The following is a 15,970-nucleotide window of genomic DNA, read 5'->3' on the forward strand; positions in this document are numbered from 1 at the left end:
TCTCTAACAAAGTTATCTCTTCTTTGTCTACTTTTAATGAAAAGAGGCTCATTGGTCTTCTCACAATGAATTCCAGATGTAGTTTTTTTAATTTTGTCTAATGTGAAATAAAAGTGGGTCTTTTTTTTTCTCAAAATGTTGGAGTGCACATTCCTTGAGGTTTTGTAAAAAAAAAAAAAAAGAATACAGCTAAGGAACCATGAGTTAGAGCAGCTTATTTCCCCTGTGGCCGGAGAAGGAAATTGCAAATCCTTAAGACCTTGATGTCCACCAGGCACCTTAAAATAGGAGCTTGTGAGAGATATATTGGGAGAGACCAGTGATCCCTAAGAAAAAGGCTGGAAGTGGCATGAAAAAAATAAACCCTCTGCACCGTAGGATTAGCATAATATCTGTAGAGGGTAAGTGCCTTGCAATCAGTGAAGCTCTTTGTGTAGCTCTCAGTGTTTTGGGCTGTGGTATAAGTGATACAAAGTGTGGGGTTCTTTGATTCCGGAAAACTGTGTTAATTTGATAAACTATGGATAAATCTGCCATACAAACCCAGCTTCAGAATTTGTTGCTCAGGAAGATAGTTTTGCCCACATATGTGGAATTCTACGTTGCAAATGCAAAGCTAATAATTCATGTCACAGGGGTGTTGCTTGGTGACTGAGCTGGAGGAGTGAGGCCAAGGGTCACAAGTCTCATGGTGACAATTGGAACATAAATATGTAGGTTTTTTGACTGGAAGGAATATTGGCGTCTCAGAGACTCTGGACTTGGCTCAGAGCCATAAATACCCTTAACTATAAGATACAGCACTAAGAATGCATCCATTTTAAAACCATAACCTAAGAGTATTTTGATATATTTGTCTGGGGCTGAAGGAGTTAGCAGCTGTGCACTGGAAGCACAGCTACTTTTGGGGTATCACAAAGAATCAGGGCTCAAACATTTGTCAGTTTGGGACTATGTCACACTCTCCCTTCTCAAAAGGATCTGTCTGAAGCCAAGTTCATGCCTTGTTTATGTCCCAGAGCCAATTTAAATTTCTCCTGGGAAGGGTCTGGGATTTGAGCTTGCAAAATGTCAGGACTGTCTGTTGCACCATATGCAACATATAATTACCATTGAAAAGGCCTCAATAGCAGGAAAACATTCCAAACCCATAATTTTTCAAGATCCTTCTTTGCCCAAACCATCTTCAGTTTGTCAACAACCCTGGCAAAACTGTCTCCAGCTTGGACACAGCTGTCTTGCCAAGGCTCTATTATGTGCCAAGGGGACCAATTACAGGCAAGAGTGGGGTGGGGAAAATTCTTCAGGCTGGCTAGCCCAGATTGGGTTAATTATTTTGTGGAGTATTATAGCCCAGGGATTCTCAACTTTGACAACTTTAAGATGTTCAGGTTTCAAATCCCATCATGGTTGGGAAATTCTGAGTTGAAATACATGCAAGTTAAAATTGAGAAGGCTAAGAAACAATGTTCTAGTCTGCCTCTAGCTTCTGCGCAGCCTTTCCTTTGTTCAAAACTGGAATCTCCTGGGAAAGGAGAGAATAAGTCACCTATTTTAGCCATCTGTTGCCTTCAAAATGTGCTGAAATGATTACATGGAAGTTTGGTGGTTGAAGAGCTATGCATCACAAGAACACTGGATTGGGGGAATCTAAGCTAAGGCTAAAAAAAGAGGTGTATATTTTTCAGACTGAGGTATATCCTTGGCTTTTGAATGGTGTGCTATTGCTCATATTTCAAGACAATAGTGGTCGAGGTCAGGACCAGGACTTACTTTTGATTTCATTTCATTTACTTTTTAAATGTAGTAAGATTAGAGAGTTTAATGTTGTTTTCTGTTTTGTTGTATTTTGTGTTGTTACCCTTGGCGGGGGGGGAGAGAAATATGTCGTGTTACATGAAAGGATTAACTACACCCAATATTCAGCTAGACTTAAATACACCTAATATTCAGGTAGCATTATGTAGAGGGCTCCTTGAGGCACTTTGACTGTGGTTGTTTTCTTGCAGATGTTTTTATTACCCAAACTAGATAACAGCATCAGGACATCTTGTTGTATAGTCAAATGAACTGCTACCAGTAATAATTTAAGAGGAAAAAATAAAGAACATGTGAAAAATAGTGGAAATACAAGGCCAGGTTTTGAAGGCCAATTATTATCTTAATATTTGGCTTTAATTATCAGCCTAATTAACCAATAATTAGCAATTATCACTGGTCCCTTCCCCTCCCATTTTCTCTGCAGTTATACATGCTAAACATTTTACATTGTTTTAACTGTTCAATGTGTTTCTCAGTTGGTAGCTGATTTTTTTCTGATTTGCTATATCTCGTTCAAAAGGTCAGCAATCCACTGTACAAAAGTAACTTCTATAATATTGTATTCCACTTTGTAAAGGATGGTAGAAGTTAACTCACACAAGTAGCTCACAAGACAAGGCAATGAATACACACTTCTTTTCAACAGTTAAATGCTAGCTTCCTAGAATCTGCATATTGACAGGTAAAGATCAGAATTGGGTAGGCAATTATTTTCCCTGTGACCCTTCATAGAAGTGAAAGTTGGATTCGAAGAAGCAATCTAGAAAAATCGATGTTTTTGAACTTTGTGATGGAGAAGACTCCTGAGAATACACTGGATAGCCAAGAAAACAAAACCAATCGATCCTCGAATAAATCAAACAGACTTAACACTTGAAGAAGATCATGCTTTGGACACATCATGAGAAGACCTAGGTCACTGTGGAAGGCTCTGGTGTTGGGAAAGAGAAAGAAAAAGACAAAAAGGGGATGGCCTGATTCAGGTGGACAGGATCAATTACAGCAGCAGCTGTGAGTGCACAAGGCTGAAGACAGATCATCCTGGAGAAAATCTACCTACAACCACAATTGAGTCCAAAATTTCTGTTACTAAGTGAAACATTTGTTAAGTGTGTTTGCTCCATTTTATAACCTTTCTTGCCACAGTTGTTAAGTGAATCACAGTAGTTGTTAAACTAGTCAAACTGTTGTTAAGTGAATCTGACTTCCCCATTGACTTTGCTTGTCAGAATGTCGCAAAAAGGATCACATGGCATTGGGACACTGCAACCGTCATACATATGAGTCAATTGCCAAATGCATGAATTTTGATTGCATGATGCTACAATGGTTGTAAGTGTGAAAAGTGGTCATAAGTCTCCTTTCTCAGTGCCGTTGTGACTTTGATTAAGTCGAGTACTACTAGTATATGGTTGGAAGGAGTCAGCAATGACTTAATGGTACATGATCTATCAGACAAACTTTCTGTCAACACATAAAATATTTCTATGGTCTTTTTAGAGTTGCCAATAGAAAGGGAGGGGGGAGCAGTACAGCAGCTTGGAAATTGAAAGTGCATCCCATAAATAGTTTTCAAAGATAGTAACTAGGTGACTGAAGTTTCTGCCAGGCAAAATTCTAACAGGAGAACATGATTGAGGACCCTTGGCAATGAATGTGTCTCATTGGAGAATATGAATTACGATACACCCAGGGGGTGGGGGAAAACCAGGGTCAAGGGCGACAGTGAATTATGTGTCTCAGAGTCGGCTACACCCAGGCAGTGCTGGACATGTTAACTCCCAATAAATCCTTCTGAAGTTTTAGAAGTTTGGCTCGAGACTCATGATTTAAGTGGGGTAACTGCCAGAATCCGGACACTTTGATTGCACAAGTCTCATAGGTCTTGTTCTAGATCAGGGGTGTCAAACTTGATTTGATTGAGGGCCACATCAGGGTTGTGTTTGACCTCGGGGGCCTGTGAGTGTGGCCAGGATGGGCATGGCCAGCTCAACATCACTCATGTTGGGGGCACCTGGAGTGGCCCAAGCCCCCTAACAACTGTGATGGCCTTTTTTACCTCTGACGAGCTCCTGCAACACTCTGTCAGTGAAAACAGAGCTCGGGAGGGTCACCTGTGGCCCTCATGAACTCCATTTTCACTGGCACTGCGGGCCAGTCCTTCGCTGTTTCCAGGGCAGCCCCGCAGGCCAGATCTAAGAACCCCACAGGCCGAATCTGGCCCTCGGGCCTTGAGTTTGACACCCCAGTTTTAGATGTTAGTAACACAAGTCAGTTGTCTCCATCCAGCAATGAGAGGAAGTCAAAAGGTAAGTGGAACTGGGGTTTTTTGACAGGCCAGTTGCAAGGCCATTGGCAGTAGGTTTCGGTGAATTAGTCTACACTTTCTAAAATGTTCTTTTTTTAAAATGCAGGGAGTTTTTGTTCTCTGTTAATATACAAACAGTGTAATGATGTTTATTTATTTTTTTAGTTCCAGACGAAAATATATACAACTTTTTATATTTTTATCCTCTTGGTTGCAAGCAAAAATATATTGAATACACTTTTATTGGAAAATTGCATTGCACACATTTGAGAAAGGCAAATATAGGAGAATAATTGAATTTTGTTTACTCAATTCAGGAAGCATACAATTAAGTCAGTTCATATTTTCAGCACATACTAAACCAATAACATTTTTCTCCTAAGATTAGTTCTTCTAACTCTTTGCCCTAGGCACTGCCACAATTCTTGGTTCTGTCATAGAGCTGAGCTGAAATTATTTTCTTTATTTTGTCACTTCCCAGCAGCCTGCAGAGAAAGGCAGAGAGAATTGTTTTCATTCTGATTGGCTTTATGGCAATGCCAGGTAATGACATCAAAGCAATGTGTTCTGCTTTCTGGGACCAGAACATCTATCCGCCCCTCCCTGTATAGCCATTGGCTAAGAATTGTAATTTCCAAAAATCTAACGAATGGGGTTCATAGCAACCTCCAGAATGCAGCCTCCGGTATTATGCAGCATCCAGTGAAAATTTCACAACATTCTGGATGTTGCACAATTCTGGCCTTCATCCATCATTTCCAATTGAGTTGTGGAAGGAAGCTAATGGACAAAAAGAAGAGAGAGTCTCCAGCAGGAGGGAACAAATACAGGGTGGATGTTCACTGGCCCCACTTGCAATAATACTGCAAAATTATCCTCAGAAATGAAGCATTGGCATGACTGACATTCTTACTGAAGTGATCAGCCTGCAGACTGTAGAGGAAGTACCTAATACTCTTTTATTGAAACAAATATTTCCTTGTCTTACATGTTTTCATCCTGGCATAGTAGTGTATGGGATTTATACACACACAGACACACACACACAGAGAGAGAGAGAGAGAGACAGACAGACAGACAGACAGACCGACAAGAATTCAGCCAAAAGATCCAAATTGCCCCTCTATTGAAGAGAATGAGCTATCCATTTTTAGTAATGGATATTAATTGGAACAATGGCCAGCTTCGTAAACTTTCAGCTATTCTCCTAGACAAAAGGAATAGCTGGGTATAACCTGCAGTTTGCTTGTCAATTAAGTTGCCATCTAGTTTTGAGGATATACTGTTTCATTGGTACTGCTGAGATAAGATTTAATTGTCAATCTAGTCAGCTCAATCCAGTATCTTCTGAAAAAAACACCATCTTGTTTTTTCACCTCAAACAGTAAAAATATGGTGATTAGAATCTCCCCTTGATAGTTGTCTCAACATATTGCATTTAGTTCTCTCAACAAGTTGCGTTTAGACAAGCTACACCTTGTCTATGATTGTTAGATATCAACCTGAGAGGAAAGAGGGAAAGAGGAGAGATGAGAGAGGGGAGGGAGGGAGAGAGAGATGCTAATTCATTGATAATGGTTGACTGCTTGAAAAGGTGAGAGCCATGGGCTTGTTGTTTCAAAGATCTGTCAAGCAGAACTAGTCAACTCTGATGTTATGGGTCATTTGGAAAAGCCCATGAATTAAAAGAATATGTAGATATGTGAAACTCTTACAAGTCATTAGAACAGCAACTCAGCAGTCTCTCTGAGCCCCACTGGTTTCCCCAGTTGAAATGTTCTTGCTACCTTGAAATATCCTGAATGGCTCCCAGGGCATTTTAATTAAATGTATTCCTTTCAGGGGTGCAAATGAAAAGAAGGATTGTATACACCAAACATGGGAAGAACAGTGTTGTTGAGCAAAGCAGCTTCACAATGGGCTTTCAGGAGAGGTAGTAGGGAAGCAACCTCAAGTTTTGGAGAAAGCTGGACAAGAATATGTATCTTAGTTGGAGGTTTTGTACACAAAAAGCTGCCAGCAAGAAAGTTGTCCAGGCTAAATACAGAACTCAGCGTTGCAAATAGAATCCATTCTTTCCCAGTAGGAATACATTCTTTCTTTCTCTAAACAAGAGATGGGCAACTCCTAACGTACAAGCTATGTTCCCAGGACCAGGAAGTTTTCAAGATCAAACAACCAAGTCTTCACAGCAATTGATAATGTTCAATAGATGAATTTGTTGGCCTTTTTAAGCATTAAAGAAAGCCTTCAAACAGAGATGATAACCCTCTACCAGTTTTAATCTATTTTGCTTTAAATCATCATTGTAGTCCCTGTAGCCTTCAAAGAATGGATGGGTAGGTGATAGAACATGTATTGCCAGACCCCATTCTGAATAATAATTTTTGCTCAAATGGCTGTGGACTTTATGTTTGAGAGTGTTGCCCTGCCCATCCAAATGTGAGCCAGGCACATGTGGCTCAATAAGATTCCCAGCAGCTATTGCCCCTTTTTATGAACACAAAGTCAGAATAAATGTTGAGGAGAGAATATCAAAGCTGCAGAACTGTAATGGCGACCATTTTTCTGGAGAAGAAATTGAATGACCTGGGAAGTTACTTTTTAAAATGATGTTATCTTGAATATTATGCTTCAGTGTGAATCACACGTGGGGATTCCTTTGCTGCTGATCTTGTAATCCATGACAACCTGTAAGACTCATATCTGCTATTCCTCGTCATTGGTAATTGAGCAATCTGAACCAGGACGATAGACAGAGAGATTTCCCTCCCTCACCAACAACCCACTGAAAGTCCCTTCCTTACTGCTCTGTTAAGAATAAAGAAGCAGCGACCACAAAGATAAATTATCATGGAGGGATGAGGATAGATGTATTCCTTTATTCATTAGATTTATATCCTCAAGGCAATAGACTTCTTACACATCACTCCTACCAATTTATTCTCTCCACATCAATTGTTAAGGTAGGATGGAGTGACTGGTCTAAAATCTCTTAGTGAATTTTCATGGCTGACAGTCGGGATGGGATTCAACCATTGTAACAACTGGTTTGGTAAGCATGCATTTTGCAACTCACCTTCTGCTGCAAGCCCTGTGTGTAAAATAGTCCTTGTCTAACAATTGTGATCTTGGGATGCAGGTAGTTTGTCTCCATAAAAAAAAGTCATGGTGGCACAGTGGTTGGCATGCAATATTGCAAGCTAATTCTGCTGACTGCCAGCAGTTCAATTGTCACTGGCTCAAGGTTGACTCAGCCTTCCATTCTTCTGAGGTTGGTAAAATGAGGACCCAGATTGTTGGGGGCAACATGCTGACTCTGTAAATTGCTCAGAGAGGGCTGTAAAGCACTATGAAGAGGTATACAAGTCTAAGTGCTATTGTTGTTGCTACAGAATATGTGGAATTGTCACCCTTCCACTTAGCAACACATGCTGAAAAGAGTGGTGTATTTTAGCTAAGAGACAAAGTACTCTCTAGATGTTTTAAATGACAACTCTTGTTGACCCCATTCAGCCTGGCCAGTGATACAGTGATGGGAGTCACGGTACCTGGAATTCGGTCTTGGGTGTGATCTATGGGGTCTCTTCCTTGAAATATTTCCAGTTCATCAGTTTCTGAGAACATGTTAAGAGCACTGGGGAGAGAAATGAAACAAAACTGAATGGCAGATCTTTGCGTGTATGTGGGCTGAGAGCAGCTCTTTGCATTTTCTGGCAAGTGAAACCTACCAAACTCGTACTCCAAGAATCTCTGAAGGAAAGGAGGGGTTTGTACCTTGGGGCATCCGCCTTCATGTCCCCATGAAGATATTAAAATTCCTCTGAAATAATGGCATTCAGGTTTTCTGGCTGCAGTGTTCTTGGATTTGAAATGTGCAGTTGAAACATTTCCGGCCCATTGTAATGACATGATGCAACTGTCCAGGAGTGTTTACCTTCCAATGTTGTGAATCTCCCAGCACCTAAGCAAATTCTTCCCCTAGGCAAGAACCCAGTTTCAAGGAATGAAATAAGCCTACTATGCATAATGTGATCTGTGCCTCCTTCTCTTCTTACTGTGGCAGATTGAGTGGGCAATACATGCCTAATGCTGATACCTTTCCAAACAACTCCCCCCTTACATAATCACTTGTTTTTACACACTTTCCACATGTTTATACACTTTTTGAGAAAGTTAAGAAACTACTTTTGAAGAGTGTATAACCTCAGGGATGAACCCATTTGACTTACAAACTAGAGCAAGAGTGGTTTTGTAGATTGCATGTTGAATGAGGTCCAGAGGTAGCCAGGTTCACAACTTCCCTCAGCTCCATCCTAACCCCACAGTATTGTGCTAGTGAATAGAAAATGGAAAAGAGAACACTCTGCTTGCATGTGATGGTCGTGGAAGAAAAGCAGAATATATAGTAATATCACACACCCTTACTCTGAAAGTGCAAATGGATAACTTCATGTCCAACAAATTAAATTTTCTCCATCCCTAATTCAAATATTAGTTTTTGAATATATTGTATATAATAGCGATAGCATTTAGACTTACACACTTTCATAGTGCTTTTCAGCACTCTCTAAATGGTTTACAGAGTCAGCATATTCCCCACAACAATCTGGGTCCTCATTTTACTGACCTCAGAAGGATGGCAGGCTGTGAGTCTGGGCAGAGTTAGCCTGCAATATTGCATTCTAACCACTGTGCTACCACAGCTCACTTATATGACCAACATTCACATGACCTAAATAGATTTCAATTAAAATTTAGGAGGCTGTGGTGATAATGTAGATTTTCAACATTGCAATGGGACTCAAATTTAATATTGCAATTCATCTGCGGATCCAAGGCATATAAATCCCCATTTATCTATAATTGGTCTCTGTCTGTGACAGTGACAAGAGTGGTGTCTGCAGAAATAGAGCAGCTGTGGTGTTGTGAAGATGAAAAGAGAGAGGGGAGGGAAGGAGGGGGTGGGGAGAGGGGAGAGAGAGAGAGATTGGGGTTTGCTGTCCTAACACATGTGAAGGTTTGGTTTTGTGCAAATTCACGTGTGCTTCCATAACATAGCCAGTTTGTAGTTGTGCAGTATACTTGTCTCTTGTGTCTATATACAAAATCTGCTCCCAAATTTATAGTGTTTCATCAATCTTAATGATACCTTGTTTTGGGAGACCCAGCAATACATTAAATTTGGAGTGAGGCAATAGCAAGAGCTATTAATGCCGACAATCTGTGATCAAGGCACTCCTCCCTCTAAATTATATTTTTCCTCTCGCCTATTTAGCAGACGGTCAACAAATCCAGTCAGGTTGCTGTCTCCACAGTTATTTTGCAATCTCTCTCCTCCATGGAGGAAGCCACTGGCAATGAAAGCAATGAATTTTCCAGTCCAGGCTGTTTGTCACTGAACAAGATTCCTCCTGCATAAAAATATGCAGAAGTTTACATTTAAATTAAAGTCAGGGGAAAATATTTAATCAGAGGTCATCTAACAGCATTCTAGATAACTTGGTTTCTGGAACAGCTTGGCACTCAGTTGTTACAAGTGTTCCCAGAATACCTGGCCAACATAGCCAACATTAAGTGCCTATCCCTTGTCCAGTTCCAATCATGGTTTATTTATATAGTTTTTATTTATTTTATTTTTATTTATTTACTAATTTATTGGCTGCCCATCTTGCCACAAGGCGACTCTTACAAGAGTAGAGCCTCATTGGACAAAAATCTTAAAATAACAAGGAAGACTATTAATTTGGAAAACTTGCCTGCCTGCCAACATTTTCATACACTATCATTATTAGTAAATAAATGGACTTTGCATATTCATGTTTTTTTTTTCTTAAAGACATCCCAGATACAAACAAAATCTCCCTGAACTGGATCCCTCTATGATAATCTGACCTCACAAAGAGCTTTAACAGCCCTGCATTATAGTCCTGGATCAGTTATAAATATCTCTTCATCCTCCTGGATGTCTATGGCAGGGGTCTCCAACCTTGACCACTTTAAGACTTGTGGACTTCAACTCCCAGAATTCCTCAGCCAGCAATTAAAGTGGCCAAGGTTGGCTGAGGAATTCTGGGAGTTGCAGTCCACAAGTCCTAAAGTGGCCAAGGTTAGAGACCCCTGGAGATTCTCAGTCAACCAGGTCATGGTTGTCCCAAAGGTGCTTTTTCAAGAGACAACTGGACTTCCTTTGTTTTTCCTTGAAGACGTTTCGCTTCTCATCCAGAACTGATGAAGCTTCTTGGATGAGAAGCGAAATGTCTTCAAGAAAAAGCAAAGGAAGACCAGTTGCCTCTTGAAAAAGCACCTTTGGAACTCCTGGATCAATGGAAATACAGTCAGTGCACAGTTTACTGAAGATACACATGATCCAGGGGTTCACAGGGGTTCAGGAGACCCCCTAGCTAAGAACCCCTAAATCCCACTTCTGGATGGCCCCACCCCACCCCTCCCACCCCACCCTGCCCCTCTCAGGAGTCCCCACGGGACCCATTTTGGATGCAGATAAGGGCGCGCACGAAAGTTGGAGAGGGCAAAAAAAAGGGCCTCCCGGAAGTTCGGGAAGGCCAGAAATGGGCCTGTTTCCAGCTTCCAGAGACCCTCCAGAGCCCAGGGAGGCCGTTTTTGCCCTCCCAAAGGCTTGATAAAAGCCTTCAGAGCACGGCGAAGGCAAAAACACCCCCTACCGGCTGTGGTGCAGGAGGCCAACTAGGCCACATCCACCATGGCCACGCCCACCCAGCAACTGGGCAGAGAACATTTGCAAAAAAATTTGAAGCCCACCCCTGACAGGTTTAAAATGTTTAAAGCTCCCTTACAAAGAGTTTCTACTTCAGTAAAAACATGATTGTTTAAGAGGACTGGAAAGTTGCAGGTTAACAGCTACAGTTTCCCAAAACGAGTGCGCTTTAGCAAACAAGAAGCTTGTAAATAGATAGAATTCACCACAAGTTTTGCTGGAAATATACTATGTTTGAATTATTGAACAGATTATTTGTAAGGAGTACAAAAAAAATAGACAAAAAGACATACTTTTTCTTGGGAAAGGGATCATGCAACTAACCTAGATCTACCACTGTAAGTCGACTTTTCTTCCCTCTGCTCAAGCACTTATTTATTTGCTAAGTTTAAACTCCATCTTTTCTCAGGGAGCTTAAGGCAAGGTACATAACATTCTATCACCTAATTCCTCTTCCGCAACATACAATAATTATCCTGTGAAGTTATGAAAGAGTAACAGCTCAGAGTCATTCTTTGTTAGTCTTAAAACATAGAACAATCCAACCAGTGTTCAGTTTTTTAATTTGCTTACACACAATAGACAGAAACTTCCCAGACTAAATGATAATTATTCTCACTCTAATGGATATATTCTGGGAGATTCTAGGGAGTGGCTATCCTAACCCTCTTTCTCGGTCTCCTGTCCAGCTCCAGGCTATGCTGCCTCTTGTCTTGTCCCCCCCAAATGGCAAATTGCTTGTTGACTGTAGTCCATCACCACCATTTCCCTCTTTGTGGTACCATCTCTCACATCCAATTACATGGTTGAGGGTAGAGCTGATTCTTCGCAGTCCTAATTGAACATCTTAATCTCACTGGACACTAATTTCAAAAGGTAATTTTCAAACATCTATGAGTATTTACAGTTATTCCCAATTACTCATTGGTCTTTTGGAATAAGAACTTGCTCTTGGGAATAGCTCAATTGCTGATTGAAGTGAGGAACATCAACCTATTTCATTTGAAAGGATTCCAAAACTCTCATAAAGTTCTGGGTTCATTAAGTGATAGTGAAGGGCAGGGGTGGGGTGGGATATGACAGGATTCACTCCTGGTTCGGGATTTATGAGTTTCCCTGAATGCTGGGAGCCACGTGCCTGTAAATTGTCATCAGCACACTGGGTGCAGAGAAGCAGCCTTTGAAAAAGTCCTTTTTTCCTGCTTTTTTAACTGCAGCTGTGCCTCGTTTGGCAGCTGAAGTTGAAAAATCAGGAAATAAAGATCAGGTAAGAGCCCGGGTGGGCAGGTGCACAAAAACATCAGCAGACATAGAACCAGTTCTATGTCTGCTGCTCTTCAGAGCTATTGGTTCTACAGAAGTGGACAGAACCGGTAGAAACCCACCCCCGGTGAAGGGCCAATCAGGAGGTACTGAGCAATATAGGGACTTGTAAAGTTATTTCTGACATCTCTCAGTTTGGCATCATTGCCTGGGTTGTCTCCCTTTGCATTTCATTCTTTCTCTACCCAAAGAGCTTGGGACAAACTCCAGGAAGACATTCCATAGTCTCACGATCCCCGCTGGGTAAAATATCACATGGTGAGCTCCAGAAGTGCAAGGAGCCAGGAAAATGAACCTCACCTCATCCAGCTTGCAGAAACTTGCTTCCTCCCTTGTTAAAATTCCTGCCAAACAGTTAATGACATGAATCCTGCTTTGCCTCATAACCATGTCCATTTTGATAATTGCCAGATTGCAGAGTTCTTTAAAAGGCATATTTCAAGGCTGGTTGTGGAATGAGTGGTGGGAAATATTGCTCTTATTAAATTGCCCAGCAAACCATCTCAAATATGCATAGTGTGTCTAATGTCAGGAGTATTGTGGCTGTAGCTTGTAGACTCTGCACTGAGCAGTGGGTGGGATCAGATAATTCCCAAGGAGCCTCCCCACTCAAAAAAACCCCACATCTAATTCCTAATACTCATTCTTTTAATATATTGCAGCAATTTCTGCATTCAACTCATGATAGGCATCCACAAGATAGGGACAAAATAGGGAAAGACCAAGAGTATATGATGAATTCCTATTTAGGGAAGACACGGACTCTAATACATTCAAAGAATCTCTGTAAAGCAAGTTTGGCCACTGAGTTCTTTGAATTTCAATTTCATTCAGAGACTTCTGGGTTTCTCTGATTCCCCCGTGTATCTGCCATTCTTCAATGGAAGAAGAGGGAGGGGGAAGTTGGTACAAGTAATCCTTTTTGATGTAACCTGAATATATTAAATCCTATATTGATTCTGTATAACTTGCATATGATATACAACTGGAGGAGTGGAGCCAGATGTCTAGAAACTTGTCACCTCTTGAAGAGATAACAAGATGAGAAGGAACCATAAAAATTCCAGCTCTGGAAGACACTCCTGGGAACTCTGCTAAGATACATTCCCAGAGAAGGGGAGGGGGAATTAACATGTTGGTTCTTCGTTTGACTAAATCCACATCTAAATAAGGGGAGGGGTTCTAACTTCTTTTATCTATGGGAAATAACTTAGACTCTGCTTTGCCTAGTGTTGGGTTTAAACCCCTTTCAATAAAGGATTCCTTTTGAAACACATGGTTTTCAGAAGTTCATTCTTTTCCGTTGAAGGGAAAAAGTCTAATGCTTACATAGAGCCTCCTAAGCCAATAGGATCTGATGAGGGACATTTGAACCAGCAATTTTGTCATTCATTCTCATAACAACTGCACCACTCCAGTTTGCAAAATTCCTATTGTGAAACCTGTCTTTAGATGTGGTTGGATTTGCAACTTCATTTAATGAATAAATGTAATATAACAGGTGTTGTTAACAAGATATTCTTTATCTTCAACAAAACCAAAGCAATGGTAAATACTTCCATGCTGTTGCCAAGAATACTAGATGGACATCTCCATGTAGTTACCAGGATATAGGTTTAACCTGAATTAATGTAAACATTTTAATGAGATTTTACACCTGGAAAAACAAAATGTTCAATCACAGATCCAACTGCAAACTAAAAGCATACAGTCCCACTTTGAATGGATTGGCTCAAACCAAAATATTAAATTCAAAATCTACCAAACATGGAAATATACAACATTTTACACTGAGCCTTTTTATCCATGGTAATGTGTTGTGCTTTAAATTCTAGCAATTGTTTCTAAGTCTCCATTGATATATCTAAATCACGTCAGAGTTTTATGCTTGCTATGCAAAGAAATGCTCTTGCTTTTGGTGGCATATTCCTTTATATGTTAATATCTTCTTGCTTACTTATTTCTTTGACTTTGGAGACAGAGAAGTGTCCATGCTCATAACACAAAAAGACAGTCTGGCTATACAGCCTTTGTCATCCCTAACCAAAATCCCTTTACTTGCATAGCCACCATTGCATTTTCATTTCAAATGTGTTTCACTCCAAACATGTTTCCTGATGAAAAACGTTTCCATTGCTTCCCACTGAAGGCATGACTCAAAGGCCTGGCTTCAGTTAAGGGAATTTCCAAACTAGATGCATTGGCAGCCAGCTTTAAGGTAAAAGTTTGTGATCTGATTCCCTTCCCCCTGCCACGCTTGAGTCAATACCAGTGAGCGGTGCATAACAGCATCCCAAGGCTAAAGAGTAAGTGGAGAAATACAAACAACATTACTCAGCCCCCAGCAACGCTGGAAACGTGTTGCTGGATTGGCCCTGGTGCTCACACTTTTCACCTTCCTTCCTGAAGGCTTCATTGGCTCTGCTCCCACCAGGTGCCTCATACCCCAGGGGAAGAAAGATATTTTCCACTGCTATTGCCAGCTATACTTATAACTTGCTATAGCTATCTTCCATTTTTATTTCTTTAGGTCTGCAAAAACACATTTGAGGATAGATGATAGATAGATAGATAGATAGATAGATAGATAGATAGATAGATAGATAGATAGATAGATAGATAGATAGATAGATAGGCAGGCAGGCAGGCAGGCAGGCAGGCAGGAGGCAGGCAAGAAGACAGCAGGCAAGACAGACAGATGGACAGATAGATATCATTTTTTAAACAAATGTATGTATCTGTACATATATCTTTTGAAAAAGATTGTGTATATCCTGGTTGGAAGAAATGGGAAAATCACAGAATCATGGGCTAAACTGAACTAAAATTGGGCAATCTGTGGCCCAGTGTATCATGAAACCCTCAGCTCTTTATGTAAATCAGGCCATCATTTTAAGGATTGGTATGGCTTATTGTTTACTGGGATCTGCAGGTCCCAATGGACCACCATCTAAACATGTGTTTTTGTATGAGATCATGTAGAATCTCAGCAGTGAAATCACCAAAATGTTGCAATATATGATCATCTCATAAGATTTCAGGCAATATTTAAAAATTAAGATAACAGATGAAGAAATGTCTCATTATATCCACTGTATGATGGTGCCTAACACCTGAAAAGGTTGTAAGTATATGCCTTCCAACACATTCATATACTTCTACATAACAGCCCAGCTGCACACATATACACACATTTCAAAAATGAATTTACTGACTTATGAGATTAACATCTGAGAATCTCTACGAGAATCTCCTGGGGTGGGGAAAGAATGAGGGAAAAATTACAGAAACATGTTTTGTATTTATTATTTCAATTTATGGCCCATTTTTTTGCCTGTAGGGTATGATGTTCCATTGACTATACAGTACTTAAGTCTGTTGATCATAAAACTGCTTGGAGCAGACCAGTCAGCAATGAAGTGATGACACCAAACATATTTGAGATGGGTAGTTACACTTTCTTCCTCTTCCTCTACCAGCTGTGAGTGGGCTGTACAGAGTCCTGTCATCAAATTTTGTTAATAAGTAGGTTATGGAGAGACTGGGAGATGTCCTCAATGGGCGGGGAAGATTCTTCAGGCCAAAAAGGCTTACCTCAAGATGACTCAGACTGGCTGGATAATTTGCAACCCACTAACTAGGCAGGGTGCCTTTCCATAAAGGAATCATGAAGCTTTGTTCTTTGCAAATCTTTCTAATGGAAACAGGAGGAGCTATCAGATGAAAACAGTTTCCTTCCCTGGGCTGGGTGGATATTAACTTGTGAGAATCTATTGGTG

The 15,970-nt window shown here is 40.6% G+C and overlaps 1 protein-coding gene across 2 annotated transcripts in view; it reads left to right on the top strand.

Annotated features, from left to right (window-relative positions):
- The window catches only part of FRMD6 (FERM domain containing 6), a 117,828-nt gene that overhangs the window by 974 nt on the left and 100,884 nt on the right, over nt 1–15,970 (top strand). The window lies entirely within an intron of this gene.

The sequence above is a fragment of the Pseudonaja textilis genome, chromosome 1, assembly GCF_049901715.1.
Source record: "Pseudonaja textilis isolate UNSWEBS1 chromosome 1, rPseTex1.2, whole genome shotgun sequence".
NCBI classification, from domain to species: Eukaryota; Metazoa; Chordata; class Lepidosauria; order Squamata; family Elapidae; genus Pseudonaja; species Pseudonaja textilis.